Raw genomic sequence first — 15,822 nt, forward strand, 5'->3', positions numbered from 1 at the left:
ACCACATAGATGAAATAACCACATGGCTTGAGGCAGAACAAGCTGTTCTGGAACATGCAGTTGTACGGTTATTCAAGGAAGTCTTAAGAAACTGTGATTCTTCTCAGCAATGGCGTGGAGCTGGGAGATTTTGGTATTTGGGCTCTGCAGCTATGCCAGAACAAGGTGCTGGTGCAGAGAGTTTTCTTGATGAAAGGCACAGTGTCCCCTTCTAGTTGAGGTTGAGGTCCTGATTAGTTGACCCAAGGCTCCACAGGTCAGCCATCTGTTCTGCTGGCCTCCTAAGACAAAGCTTGAGCAGGCCAGAGAAACGAAGTCTGGATTTACTTCAATTTATGCAGGAGGTCTTCTATAGGCAGGGTGAGCTTCAGTTGTGGCCACCTGCCTTGTATGTCAGGGAAGAAGCTCATCCAGGTTCTGTCTGCCAGGCACCATCCACAGGGCTTGCCTGTCTCCTGGGCTGTGGTGGTCTCTGATATCGCTACATCTGAGCACCTCAAAGCTTCTCTTGCATCCTTGCATTCCTCTCGTGTCCCTTAGGGGTTAAAAACTGCCGTAGGCCCTGCTTTACAGAAGAAGAGAAGCGGAGGCACAGAGATGTCACCTTTTCAGTTTCCCAAGCAATGATGAGAAATCCTGGGGCAGCAACAGAAATTATACCTGGGTTTGCCATTGGGGAGGTTCCTCGGGGAGTACCTCAGGGGTTTCCTGCCCATGGAGACAGGACTATGGCTGGTAGCAGACAGTAAGAGGGGCGCAGTGGTTCAGGCAAAACACTGAGGAGTCACAACGGTTTGGGATCTGTCATGGTAGCAGACAGTAAGAGGGCGCAGTGGTTCAGGCAAAACACTGAGGAGTCACAACGGTTTGGGATCTGTCATGTTTGGGAGCATAAAGCATGAGGAACTCCTTTCCCCTGTCTATCACGCCTGGCATGGCAGTCACGCAGGTCTCTATGCCAAGGGCTTGTGTTACAGCGCAGTTCTCTGCTAACCATGCTGCTGCATGTTTTTGCCTCACCTGTGTACGCAAGTCCAACCCATGTTACAACTCAGGGGACAAATTCCTTGCTAAAACAGCGTTTGACCTTGCATATACCAGCAGTAATAACCACTACTGCAGCAGGATTCCCAGCCTGTGTTCAGTTTTCTGTGCAGGGAGGACTGCTTACACCAATGAAGAAGGCTGCCCAAGTGAGGTGTGCACTGTGAACTTCAGTGGGGGGTGATGGGCCGATCTATCACAGACTGCAATATGCTTTTAGCCAATTGCATAATTATTATTTCATAGAATCATAGAATGGTTAGGGTTGGAAGGGACCTCAAAGATCATCTAGTTCCAACCCCCCTGCCATGGGCAGGGGCACCTCCCACTAGAGCAGGTTGCTCAAGGCCACATCCAGCCTGGCCTTGAACACTTCCAGGGATGGGGCATCCACAACTTCCCTGGGCAACCTGTTCCAGTGTCTCACCACCCTCATAGTAAAAAATTTCTTCCTGAGATCTAATCTGAATCTTTTTTCTTCCAATTTAAAACCGTTTCCCCTTGTCCTATCATTACCCTTCCTGACAAAGAGTCCCTCCCCAGCTCTTCTATAGGCACCCTTCAGATATTGAAAGGCCGCTATAAGGTCTCCCCGGAGCCTTCTCTTCTCCAGGCTGAACAATCCCAGCTCCCTCAGCCTATCATTTCTTGACTATTTCACCACCTCCTCCCTGTCCTGCACTTGTTTCCTGAGTTGAGAAGCACAACAGATCAGGCATTTGGGCACCGGCGAAGCGCTTGGGAGACCTGGAATAAGTATCTTTGCCTGCCACAGTCCTTTGCCTCTGAGCTGGGTGAACCCCTTAGGGCATGGCTGCACCAGGTGAACTAAGTGTGTGAGAAGTTCTACCTTCCTGTAGGCAACAGCTGGATAAATTAACCCAGGGAAAACATGGCATGACTATCTCCCCATCGATTTAGAGCTTGTCTCTTGAAGAGGTTGCCTGGGCTGCAGGGGTGGCGCAGCTGCTTATGAAGCAGTTGGTGAACCACTGCAGTTAATAGCCCTCATCATTAAGGTTAATTAACACGAACATAGAGGGTTTTAAATGAAAAATGGTCATATTGGATTACTCTAAACGTCCATCTAGTCTAGTATCCTGTCTTCATTGGTGGCTGGTAGCAGATGTTTAGAGAAAACCGTATGAGAAAGGCAAGTATGTAATGGTATACCATCCTCTGGTGTACTTGCCAGGCTGTGGGTTCCTGAAAGCTTCCTAAAATCTTGCTGGTTTATAATGCTTAATAGATCTGTCCGCGACTTTGTCAAATCATTTTTCGAAATCTATTTTTGGCTTCCAAAGGACGGTTGGCAGCAAGCTGCAGAATTTAACTATGCATTTGATGAAGCATTTCCTTTTGTTAGCTTTGAATCTGCCACCTCGTAACTTCATTTTATGCCATTTCTTCTGCATAATCCTGCCATCTACCAAACTGCGTGGAAGTCCTTCTTCAGTCACCAAGAAACTTTTCAGGCTAGTGCCTGATCTATAGTTGCATGACTGCGCAACTGTTGTGGTTATGTGTCAAGGGGAGGTTGTATGTATGTATGTATGTATGTATGTAACTCCTAAATTTAAATTCCATTACAATTTTCACTTATCCAAGTCCATATCAATGTAACTCCTAAATTTAAATTCCATTACAATAGCCTGAATAGGTCTGCCATTGATTTAATTCTTCTCTCTTTGTGGAAGTGAAAGCTTTGCCAATGTAAAGCACGGAGACATTCCTGTGACCACACTGGCTCAGTGAGCAGATGTAGTCAAACGAACATGTCTTTCAGCCATGGCTTTTTTACAAATGCTTTTCCAGCACCAGTGAGTTTTACCCGGGAGGTGTTTCTGCTGTGGAGATGGTGTGTTGTCAAGGCTGTGCTCGGGCAGAAAATAGTTTGCTGCAAGAGTGACACAAGTGAGGCAACTCACTCCTTTTCTGCCCTGACCAGTAACAGTACGTAGGCCAACAGAAGTCTTCGGTGATCCAGCCCTTGGGAGTCAACCAGCCTGATGGGATGCAAAGCTGTCCCTCAAGTCATTTGAAAGAAAAAGCACAAATATCCTCATGAAGTCCCTTCCTATACTAAGGAGTCTCCCTGCCCAATAACTACTAATGACGCGATGTTTACTGAAGGGCTGTGCCTATGATTTGCATAAATATTTATGTCCCCAAGACGGTATGTCACAGTCTGATAAAAGAATTGATTTCTCAGGAACCCTTTACTTTCTATTAAAAGCAGTGAGAGAGATTGAGGTCTGTTCATTTGAAATTCAAGCCATTTACTCAGGAGTCTAAATATGGAGTTAGACTTTTATTTTATGATATATTGGCCTTTGTATTGGGCTGTCATAAAGCAAACATGATAAGCTAACAACTGGCATAAAATTTTCAGTTACTTTCTGAATGTTATAGCAGCAGAGAACAAAGTAGAATTACCAAAGGGTCAAAGGCATAGATTAGAAATACCATTAAGAAATGGTAAGAAATACTGATAATTCTTTGTGTCTTTGTTTTGTTACTTCCCTGTCTCTGTCAGGTCTGCAAACACACTGATTCACGTTTAATTGAACAACAGCTTCATTGTGAAACCTGCCATTCTTAGCTCCAGTATAGAAAATATCTTTAAAAACACCACCCCCGCTTTCTAACCACACAGACAAAGAATTGCAGCTCATCTGCCATAGGAGATACACCACAAGTGGCATCATCTTCCTTAAGTCTCATTTTTTCCTTCACATGTGGTGGGGCAAACAGCAGTCTGAGGACCTCTCCTTCCCCCACCGCTCTCCCACTCTTCGTGCATCTCGTGTGTGTGCCTCAGTCACGACCAATGTCCTCTGGGCCGGTGTCCCACAGCTGCAGACTAGGGCAAGGCAGGCGACGCTGTGTGGAAGTGGGCAAGGGTGACCTCCACTTCAAGTTCCTGAAGCCCTGCCCATGCTCTGGGTTGTGAGGAAACAAACACTCCTCCCTCCCACTTCCCTCAAAACAGCACAAAATGAAGTATGGTCTGCTTCCTTTAGCCGCGGGCTATTGTATGCTGCAACATTTGCTACCTGTCATCAATTGTATATGTTTGATTGCTCTCACATAAATAATAAAGGATTAGCTGGCTCAGAGCATTTAGCCTATATTTCACCATTTCCCTCATGAAGCTGGGCTGGATAGGAGTGCAAAAATAAAAAAAAGAGCTTGTGAAAGCCCTGGTATTGACACCATTTTGTGAGGACAAAAAAAATAAAATTGTGTTTGCATAACTAATTTTCTTTTGAGGGATGCTTTCCTTTAGTGCTATTAGTTGTGGCTTCCACTGCTGTACAGACAAGCCCTATCTTGAGTAGATCATGCAATGGACAGATGATAGGGTATACAGTCCAGCTTGGTGGTGACTCAGGCTGTATGGTGCTGGTAGCTACTCAATCTAAGTAGTAGTCTGATGACCTTGGTGCAACTCCTAAGAGTGGTATGTGTCTGTTGCAAAGTCTAGGCTTGAGGAGAACACACAAGGGGCTCTTGGCCTGCCTCTAATTTAGGATTTTTAATCAGCAGGATACTGCAGATGTGTGCTCAGTATTTGTTCACCTCTGCTTTTTTCAATTCCCACATACAGGGCACAGTGCAGTGGAAGATGCAGTGGTTTGGACGAGAGTGGATGGTCTTTTAGGACAGATGACAGATAGAAACTTATATGCAGGATGCACCTTTATCTGCCTTAGAGCAGATTTCACAGGTCTAGTGTCACCATAAAGTTAACTCACCAGAGAATTCTAAATTGACTTAACCAAGGCTAAAAGTGACAGTTCAGTACAGATAAGCTCTTCATTCTTAAGTTGGTTATTTACATTAGATCAGCCTCTGTGAGTCACAGTGTCTGACCTGAACAGCCCATTCCACTACCTGGGTAAGGATTTGTCTGGCTCTGTCATTTTTTGCCATTTTCAAACTCCTCATGCAGTCAAAATTAGTAGAAGGAGGCTGGGAACTCTGGAACGGTGGCGCCTTCCCTCCTGCTCTCAGTTTTAACCTTGAGTCATTTTAATTTGAGCCAAAATTGCTGAAAGCCCTTTCCCCCCAGTCTGTGCACTAAAGATTATGAAAAGCTAATGAGAAAAGCTGAAACTCATTTGCTCAGAAAGAATAATTCTAACTCTCTCCTGTGGCAAATGAGAAAATTAGGCAAACGTAATGCATTTGTCATAGGCTCAGTTGAATATGCTGTTTTATTCAGCTTCATGTAAGGGTATAATAAAGGTCTGGGCATAAGTCTCTGACAGGTTAATGATGACTCCAACATTGTCTCTACAGGGCTTGTCAGAGAGCTGTAGTTTTCCAGATAGAGAACTGGCAGCCTGAGGAAAGGTCTGGGCCCAAGGGATCTTGGTATAGAGAGAGTGGGACGGGTGGATATCTATGGATGTTGCTAGAGGAGATCATGTCCACAAGATCTCTACGTAATGACTGTGCCCAGCTCTGCTGTGGAGCCCATGAGCTTTGGATCTATGGATCAGGGTGCCAACCTTGCTATGACTGTCATTTGACTTCTGGGTGTTGCACACAGTTCTCTAGTAAACATCTGTCTAGTGTGACCAAGGTCAAATGACTTTTCCACCTCTCTCCATTTCTGCCTCAGGAAAAGGTAAGAAATAGTGCTTCTTGTCCTTAGTGTCGTGTTAAGATGCAGCACTGGAAACCATATATATTCTGAGTGTTACTGATGATTCCAGAATGCTATGACAGTGCAGGATGGTAAGTCTAGTCCAGTAAGACTCAAATATTTGTTAGGGAATGATCTGCCCTATAGCGGCTATTCTCCATTTTTCTGTCTTGCTCGTTTTTATGCTTTATCCCAATGTGTATTTGAATCTCTCTGCCCTGCCCAATCTCACACTGCCGTTGGGGTGGGGGAAGAGAAGAGGCTAAATTCATGGCTCGTGTAACTGCCTTGAAGCTGCCCAGCAGGTTCTCCTTTTGGCTCCTGTGGAGTGCCTGAGGCTGGGACCACTCGGTAAAGCTCGCAGGCTTTGGTGTTCCTGCTCCAGCTTCATTGCTGACATGGTAGAGTAGACAAACAGAGCCACTGCACGTCCTCAAGAACCTAGATATAGCAGTGACAATAAGAGGTGTATTTGGGGTTAGGAGAAATTTGCATTCATGCTGCTTAATAATTTCAGACCCCTGGAAAGGAATGGGGGTTTCTTCTCTTTTTTCTTTTTTTAATGAGCTGATGTAGACCAAAGCTGCATCCCCAAGAAAGCAATGACTATAAATTTGCACAGAAAGGCATATCTGTCAGAGGGGAAAAGATTATAAAAAAGCAGTTTACTAAAAGGAAAATCGGTTTTAATGGAAAACACACATCCAAAAAAATTTCTGGAACAATTTGACTGCAGCAAATACCTGACTTTATGCTTCAGTCAAAGATAAGCTATCAGGCTGAATGAAGAAGTAATGGAATGAAATTATCCTGTCTGTGTTGTGCCGGAAGGGCAGAATAAATGATCCCCAGACTTTGCAGTCTCGAAGGGTTGTGGCATTTTCATGAATTTTCTAGGCAGTGTTGCTTGCAGGCAGACAAGACACCTGCTAGCTCTCTCTTCTTGTCTTGCTTCTGCTGTTTAGGTCTGTTGCAAAGCCTGATGTGATGGGGGTAGAGGAAGAGTGCAATTGTTCTCGATCCAACAGAAAACATTTCCATCAGTGACAGAAAGGTAGTGGAGAGAAAAGCTGCTTCCCTGAATACTTGTGTATGCCTGGGTTCCCCCTCTTTGGCTGTTGGCACTTCCTTTGGGTAATCCTAACAAGTCCCTTCTCTCTCTTGAAGGGCTTCTTTACAAAGGAAAATTAATGAGTAAAGTCATCTAATTGAACTAAAGGCATGAATTTCAAATAGGTAAATCAACTGCATCAAAGTGGACACCTTTAGTAAGAATTAGGGTGGGCTAAATTAAGTGTTCTTCAATTTGCTTTGGAGGTGAAGTATACTGCTGAGAATAAACATACCTTTAAGTTAAAATGCCCGCATGGGGCTTTAGTGTGATTTAATTAAGTTTTTAAAAGTTTTATTAGCTTGCAAACTTAATTCAAATCAGGTTTCCAGAGCACGTCCATGTAGGCAGACCCACAGTTTCTCCCACTGGCGAGAAGGGGACCTTCCTACCGTAGAAAAGCGATGCTGCTGGACTCGTTTCATTAATACCTAGAAAGCACTTTGCTCTGTGGGAGGCATGAGGAAAGATGTGCACAGCTCTCTCTCATGAGTCCAGCAGACACTGGCTTTGGGCAGCTGCCGTGGTGAGGCTTCCAGCTGCACCCCTCTCCCTGAGTGCCTGCTAGCTAGCACCATGACCTGCATGAAGCCGTATCCAAGGTGGCAAAACACTGGTTCCGCTCTGTCTTCTGCCACCAGCTTCCCAGGTACCACACGTACCTACCTGCCAGAAATGGGGCCGTGACAATGTTATATCTTTAATGTGCTTTGAAGCCGAGAGGGGAGAGAGGGATTTGCTGGCCTGTTTGTGAGCACCTGATGGGGGTGACTTCCCTGTGCCATTTCCTTGTAGGAACTCAATGGCAGCAGATTCCTGGAAACCTTATCCCTGAGATAAGCGTGGAGGAACTGAAACAGCAGTATCTGTCCAGTACTTCAGAATTTCAGTTCAGAGGCGGGCCAGAGCCTCCCTGACCTGGAAGAAGGCTGTCAGTGTAAAGATAGCTCTTCTCGGACGTAGGCACCCGGTGGGCCTAGGTGGTGGCAAAAGTTATATTAAACAGCCACGCTGCTTTCAGAGTCATGGGACCTACTGACATGCATTTTCTAAGAGACTGATGACATTTAAAGTCCTTCGAGTAAACTATTTGCTTGCCATTTATAACAGGATATTCATCCCACTGCTTGTCACAGGAATAAAGCACACTGATCACCATCCCAATGACCAAACGTTTGCCAGCTCAAAAGTGTTCTTCTGGAGAATAAAATATACATCTTCATTGTTAAATTCTGTCTCATCAGTAATGCTGGGAGAGATTCTCTTACAAAGGTATCAGATCTAACAGAGCAGCCATCTTACTAATCGCACCAGCCTCTTTCCAGAGGGCATTTTGAATACAATATAGACCAGGGGCTTTCCTAACCAACCCATTATTCTATTAATTAGCACTTACAAATTAATATGTGTCTAGCAGAGCATGTCTTTCCATGTGGCAAGCTTTTTCTCACAGTGCAGCAAGGAAGGACTATGAGTCAGTGGGTCACCACAGGTGACATGCAGGCCACCTCAGTCGGTCATCTAGATGGAAAAATGAGAGGCAATTCCCATGAGGTAGCAGGCTGCATCTAAAGAAGGAGCTCAGAGCTGAAGATTCAGAGCTCTTTGTATACTCATGTGTTATAGACTACTATGTTGTTTGGAGGTGCTGATGTGTGGGTAACTGCTCAAATACCACCGTGATGGTAAGATGAACACATAGCTAGGTACCTCACTCATCAGACATGCTAGCATGCCTCCAGTGAAGTCTATGGTCCGCTCGTTACTGGACGCCCCACGGGAAGGCTGATCTGTGGGCCCCCAGAGGCTGATGGTGACTTACATGGCAAGACCAGAAACAGCTTTAAACCCTCTTGCTGAACCATGATGAAAAGTATCAGTGCAAAGCCTAGTGCAGGCTACTTGCTGTTCACGTGTTTGGCACTGAGACTGTCCTCACCTCTGTGCAGTTCGTGGCCTCTAAAGCTCACTCAGGTGAACTTGCGGAGGCTGCAGTCACGCCACCAAACTGGAGGGTGAGGTGTAACGTGCCAGATAGGAACTGCTTCTCCAAAGTGAGCCGCAGATTAGGTTTGGGACTACACCCAGTTTACTTAGTTGTCAGTGTACTCCCTGGCTTGGGAAATCCCAAGGTGGCAGGCTGCTGGCACCTGGGAGGTCACATTGGTCACTCTGTACTTGCCCTGTTCTTAGGCTCTCTTTCCAAATATTTGCTACTGACCAGAACTGGAGAAGACATACTGGATTAAATGGACCTTTGGTGCGTTCCAGGTGTAGCCAGTCTTACGTTCTTACAATTGACAAAACCAGCTTTTAATAAAACTAAGGCTAAGGTCATTTTGGTATTGAGTGTCCATTTGGGAATTTCTTTGAACATCGGGTGATCGTAGCTAATCTTTGATTACCAAGTAGCGACCAGTTTTTCAAAAGGAGATATGGTTGGGGAGAAAAGGGAATTTTTGTTCAGTTCCCGATCCTGGTTGCCTGGGGAATACTTTTAACACGCAGAAGGACAGATTTGCATGTTGGTATTTTGGGGACGTTTCCCATGAGAAAAAAAAAAAGTGCAACTCAAAACTCTAGCTGACTTGAGGGGGTCTTGTCATGATTATATCCTCCAAGAGTTTGTGTTACTCAGCTGATAAATGAAAAACAAAGGTATCGCCTTATGTAAATAATAGCAGCATCACCCATGCGCTGTCTTCCTCTACCTGTCCCATCATCAGACCAGATGTGATGGTGTGGTTTGCCTATGGTGTTCCCTTCCCCCCGCCCGTAACTTGTGGTGTCTTATTCAGCCAGAAGCAACAGTTTCTGAGAAACACCTGATGGATCTGCAGACACCAGTGATATGAATGCTCAGCTCCCATCATGCCTTTACAGAATGGATCCGCTTTGATGTAGGTCTGGTGCAAATGTCCATGTCAAATGTATCCTGGCTATCTGAGCAGAAAGGCTGAACTGTGGAAAGTCAAAGCAGATTTCCCAAGGTACACAAGCATCTAAAAATACAAACTGAGGCCTATCCAGCTTTTCAAATCATCCACACAGGTCAGGTCCTTAACTCCTACTGGTTATAATGAGAAAGACTTCAGTGCTTTTCAAACTCTCTTTAGATATGTCTGCCTCCTTTGGCCTGTATGCAAATGCCTCTCAGGCTCTGTGACATGCTGCGGTCCGCACAGGACTGGTTAAAAGAGAAAAGGGAATTTCAGCCTCCAGCATGGTTACCACAGCACTGAATTTACATCAGGAGAATGAAGACAGACAGTTCCCATCACGGCTGCCTGATGTCTTTTGTCACATTAACTGGTTGTTGAGGACTGGAGAGAGATTTTCCAGTCAAAATGTGTTTGATTTTAACATGTATTGTGTTACTGTGTTGCAGGTGAGGGTGCAGTGTTGGTCATCAAAGGATTTTGCGGTGGAACTAAACAATCCAAATCAAAGCAAAGACCTCCAAGAAGCCCAGACTGGACAGCAGGCTTCCCAGTTTACAGAGTCATCTACCTTAAATTGGTAAGAACTTGTAGTGTGGACAATGCTGGAGTTATCTTTAAAATTATCACAGGCATCTGTGAGTTGTTTTTGGGGAAAGGACCTCCCATGAGGTGAAGAAGAAAGGCCTCTGGCAGGCACGGTAAATCATGTAGCATCCCACTATGGCCCTGACTGAACAATTAAAAGAAGATGTTTAGGAACAAGTCGAACCCTAACTTAGGATTCCCATTGCCAGCTCCTGTGTGGTGCTGCTTAGATAAGCCTTGCTCCTGATGGCTAAAGATAGAAATGTTTTTCCACTCTGATTTTGTTTTTCTTTTTAAACTCTATTAGAGCAGGCCTCAAAATAGTTTTGGAGTTTATTTAGTTCTCGTTCTTGATTTCGTGCTGGATGTCCCGGACTGGCTGGCCCTGGAGATGGCAGAGCTCTAACCAGGGCAGCTGAGCAGGCTAGTGCCCAAATACAACCTGCCATCAGAATCCCCTTAGGAACCATAGTTGGGAGCGAGTGGAGGGTGAAGCCTTGTGATCTTGTTGTCAAGATAGAAAACTAATGTTTTAATGGTGCATAATGCTGCTATATCCAGCAGGAGCTGACTGGGGACCATTTTGTTTGGACCAGCAGGGGTGAAGCCAAATCAGTCCCCCAGACTTGCAGCTGCTGCATCAGGAGCTCATGTAGCTGCCTGAGCTCGGTGGCTGTGTACCAGGAAGCTGGCTGCCACTCCAGTAAGGGCTCCAGGTGCCCGTTGTCACAAAACGTGTGTTCTTCTTGCCAGCTTCATCGCTAGTTCCTGGGTAATGCTTCTTCCCTGTGTGGCGGTCACTTCCACATGTGCCAAGGAAAACAGGGTGGATTTTGTGCAAGAAAGTATTTTCATATTATTTTCAGTGAGTAGATGAGAGTCATTCTTCCTGCATCAGCCAAAAAGAGAAATTCTGACAATATGGTTTGACTTCTGCTGCCTTCACAAGTTGCCTCTGCCTCCATCAGAACAGTGGTGATGGACATCAGAAACAGCTGGCAAGTTTAACTTCTGGTGGCTGTGCTTAGCCAGAGGAACTTTCTACCGTCCACCAGAAGTATTTATCCCAGTTATCAAACATCAGGCACACAGCATGGTGTCTCTATCACATCCCCCTTTTCTGTCTCCACTTGCCAGCCAGTCCACCCCAGAAATGATCCCTTGTCCTGCACCTAGTCTCCAGTTCAACATGAAGCGATTCTTTCCTCAATCACTGAGCATGTAGGCCTTCTGCCAGAACTGGTCAAAACCTTATATCCATTGGTCGTTGTTGCAGGGAAAAACGGCTCAGCTCACGTAGGTTAAACCAAATCAGGATTGAAATGCTTTATTGATTTATTAAGGACATGTAATTAACTGACAAGCAGTGAACTATACATTCAGGATCTATGTCAGCAATACAGCAGTTCAACCACAACGTTAGACACTTAGGAAAGACTAATAAATTCCTGCAAGTTCCGAAACACACTTCTGTGATTAATGCCCATCAGTTCTCACCCCACGTACGGAGGCACTCACCCCTTTCTCACTGGCAAGGGGGTCACTTCAGGGGGCGGGGGTCCCCCCTGTTTACACCCTGCTCCCACTGGGGTTGTGGCCACTCTAGCTCTAGGGGTGACCACGCTGCTCCCTATCATCAGCAAAGGCACCCTGTGGTGGGAATGCACCCCAGCAGGTCACCTGCACCCACCCAAAGCGTGGGTCCCTACGTGCTGCACCCCACAGGGTCAGGCCACGCGCTGGGTGCCAGCCGCTGACGGCGCCTCATGGATGGGGAAGCTGCTGCGTCTGGTCTTGGCAGAGGTTGTGGTGTGCCAGGCTGGGTTTTGACTGCTGCTCTGGGCCCAGGCTGAGGCCCCTCCCTGCTCTGTTACAGATTGTTACGCTTCTTTATGCAGCTTTTCAGACCAAACTGTTCTTTGTTTCAAAATTGTCTTTGTGGTTCCCTGTTGCTGTTTAATCCAGCTGATGCCTGCCATCCTCCTTAGCGTGATCAGTTGAGAACTGATGGTTGTTTCCCTCTCCAGCAAGACCACTTTGGGGCAAATGCCCTCTCAGACGCTTTTGGGTTTTCCATCCACAAATGTTGTTTACAGTCACTTATCTATCTAAACAGCTGTTGTTTTGCACGTTGTTTTGCCAAAGCTGAGCTGTGCAGGCACCTCCACAAGTTATATTACACAACTATCAAACTGATATTAAAGAAAAGAATACTGGCCTTATGGCTGGATTTGGGGGGGAGGTTATTCCTATATGTATTTACCTTCTGAGTACCTACAAGTTGATGATTTCTTTAACTTATTTACCTCAATTTGCATAGCTATATGCAATTAACCTGTTTGAATGCAGCCATTGTGCTCAGAGGATCAACCACCTATGTCTATAAGCCTAATCCCTACATCTTGGAAGGGGGAGGTGGGGGGACAAGGAGGGGAGGAGGAAAACTTGAAAGCTACTTTTGTCATACCGTGCTGTAGGGGACTACAGACCCTGCTTGGGACAGTGTAATGTGCAGCAGCCCCTGAGCGGGGGCTCCGCTTCTCCTGAATCCCCCAGGCAGAACATTGGAGGACAGCCCTAAAGGTAGGCTCTAGGAAGCCGGCGTGGGGACCACAGGCTGCCACTTGCCTCGCGGGGACACTGAGGGCAGCTCCTGGGGATCACCCCTCTCCCCTTCGAGGCGCTTTGCACGCTCCCAGAGGGGTGTAAAATGCCCGAGTGCCGGCAGCCTGCAGGGCCGCAGCAGCTCTCGCCGCCCGCTCTGTTCCTCCCTCTCTCACCTGTTGTGTGTGATGCCGGCTTGGGGCCAAGCTCTTCAGCAGCTGCCCTTTTCCAGCTCCCCTGGGCATGCCAGCTCCAGGAGGCCCAGCCCCATTTGTTTGCGGTGGCAGCCCACGAATAGTAACTACTTGAGGCCATTTCGCACGCTTCTGTCATCTTATAATTAACACTCGGTCCTGCGGCCTGTGAGAGTCCAGCCCCCCCGCCCGCTCCCTGGCATGCCTCTCCCCTTCCTCTGCTGCACGTCGCAGCATCATCTGCACTCGTCTTCAGAGATGTTTCTCCATCACACATCACCCAAAGTTCCTGCGTCCGATGGTCTCATTTTCCCCCACAAACGGCACTCATGGGCAGAATAGTCACCAAGCTGGACAAACGCTCGCTTTGCTTTGCTCTGCGCCAGGCCCTTCTCTTTCACCGCTACATCAAAAGTACTTGTCCACCCTCTTGTCCTGCAGCGAGACACCTCTCCTTGCCCTAGGGGCTTTCTTCCAGTCCTGCAAGGCAGGAGAGCCAAAGGAAGCTGGGATCTCACTGGTGGCTATGCCCAAACCCACTGGAGAAAATCAGAGTGCTCTTCACGTGCTAACTCCTCAGGGCGGCGAGATAAACCTTAAATAGCTTCCATCTTGCAGGTTGTTCCTTCCCAGGTTCCTTTCCCCAGTGCTGTCCTTCCTCCTGCAGCTAATCTGCTGGACATGGATAGCTTTGCACATTTTGTTCTTGGCAGTTTCAAATGTTGCCTCAGGCCCTTATCACCTTAAAAAATCAGATCATATAGTGGTGGCCTTAGAGACGGCCTGATTGATATCTGAGCAGCCAAACAAACATAAATTTGAATAAAATTTGGCACCCTGTTGCCTGTGAGTTCTGCTGATTCTGAGAGGATAATTGACCAATGCCAAGTAAAGCGTGTGTCCTGAGCGTGCCTGTCCTGAGTACAGACCTGAGGCTTCAGGTCTGTAGAAGAGCTTGCAGGAACAGCGTGCAACCTTCATGGAGGGCCTTTTCTCCGTTCCAGATCCTGCACGCCCCAGCCTGTGCAGTCATGGGGATTTGCTATCGCTGGCCACGGCCAACCCAACAGGACTTCTCTGTGTATTTATACAGAAATTCAGAAGCTTGCAGGAAGAGGAGAGAGTTTCCTGGTGATCCTTAAACAAACACCGATGAAGCCAGGAGCTCCTGCAGCTCAGCTTCCACCAGCACCATTAGAGCCTGTAGTGACAGTGAGAACATGCTCAGAGGAAGAGTATGTTTCTGGGTGGCCATTTACTGTCTAATCGTGACACGATTATTCAGATGTTCTCTAGCCACTTTCTCCAAACTCATTCTCCCTGATCTTAGGACATAATGCTGTGGGAGAGTGGACTCCCTTTCAAAACTTCCCTGATTGGAATGGTACCGTGAACCTGCGGCCATATCCCGTGCCTGTTTAATTTTGGCTTGGGCAGTACGGCGAGGAGGGGAGGTCTGCACCAACCGCTGCTGGTGTGTGTGCCCTGCACTAACCTGTGTGCTCTTTTCCTCTGCAGACCAGATGAGCTGAGCCCTGGCCCAGGGCACCGCATCCACAAGGTAGCCTGCCCGGTGAGTAGACTCCATTGCACGGGTGTGCACATGTAATTCACCCCATTGCACCCACATGTAATTCCCAACCTGCTGCCCTTTCTAGGGGAGCACACCTGGGCCATACATTGCATAAATAGAAGGAGAGTTGGTCTAGTTCCCCAGTGGCCAGTGCAGACCCGGTGGCCCAGCAGCAGGAGAAACTGCCTATTTGGCCACAGCGGTCACTACACGGAGGTCTAGGAGCTAAAAATGGGTGTTTTTTTCCTCCAGCAGTGCTCGTCTACTTATTGGCTTGATTGCAATCACAACCACCTTACCTTGTAACCGATACTGTCCGCCCTGCAGGGCAGATGATGTTCAGCTGGGTATCAGATACTGCTGTCTGTGTTTGCTTTTGTTATCGCCCACCATCAGCAGGTCTCTTTAAAAGACCAGCTCTGACCAGACACTGAGGAGAAGAGAGAGATGCCATTTATCCTCTTCGCCTCTTGCTGATCAGCCCTTTCCCATCACACAAATGCCACTGAGTGCTGGTTCTCTCTAAGCATGACAAACCCTGTGGGGACACCCGGCTCCCTTTGATGGTGCAGGATGATTGTGGAGCCTTCAGCAAGCCAGACACTCCCAATTAAACACACACAGCCTTCCAGGCACACGAGCTCTCCACGCCTCTTGCGCGACACCCATCCTCTTTCTAACCCACAAGGCTTTGAGAAGCTTACAGCTAAGGAGGACCTGCTCAGTCGCTGCTGCTAATGGTGGTGTGACCTTGAGGGTTTCTGGCCTGTGTGGACCCAGCGTGGTTCTAGAAGGGTCTGGATGGGCTAAAAAGGGTCGATGGCCTAAAAAAGCACGTCTCTTTGGTGGCTGCTTCAGGGGCTGGTGGCCGTGGATCACTTGGAGAGGAGTGCCACATCACAACCAAACCCCTGACAGCGAGCTTAATGGCTCCAGGAGGGTGGGAAACAATGGTGGCTGGACTACAGCCTTCTCGAGATCCAAGAGGAGCGTGCTGAGGTGGGTCGAGTGCTCCTCCATTTCAGGCCAGGCCATTCTCGCAGGTGACCTCCAGAACACGCACCTGGTGGGCGGCACCAAGGAAAGGCCCATCTTATCTATGTGTTGATCCCGGG

At 47.3% G+C, this 15,822-nt stretch overlaps 1 long non-coding RNA gene across 2 annotated transcripts in view; it reads left to right on the top strand.

The window, feature by feature from the left end:
* LOC106890975 overlaps positions 1 to 14,706 on the top strand; it is a 131,845-nt gene extending 117,139 nt beyond the window's left edge. For both annotated transcript variants that reach the window (XR_001412603.1, XR_001412604.1), the window contains exons 4-5: positions 10,198 to 10,328; positions 14,653 to 14,706. This is a non-coding gene — a long non-coding RNA (uncharacterized LOC106890975). The remainder of the gene's footprint in view (positions 1 to 10,197; positions 10,329 to 14,652) is intronic.
* Positions 14,707 to 15,822: the final 1,116 nt, after the last annotated feature.

Source organism: Calidris pugnax, unplaced genomic scaffold (assembly GCF_001431845.1).
Source record: "Calidris pugnax isolate Ruff unplaced genomic scaffold, ASM143184v1 scaffold95, whole genome shotgun sequence".
Lineage (NCBI taxonomy): Eukaryota > Metazoa > Chordata > Aves > Charadriiformes > Scolopacidae > Calidris > Calidris pugnax.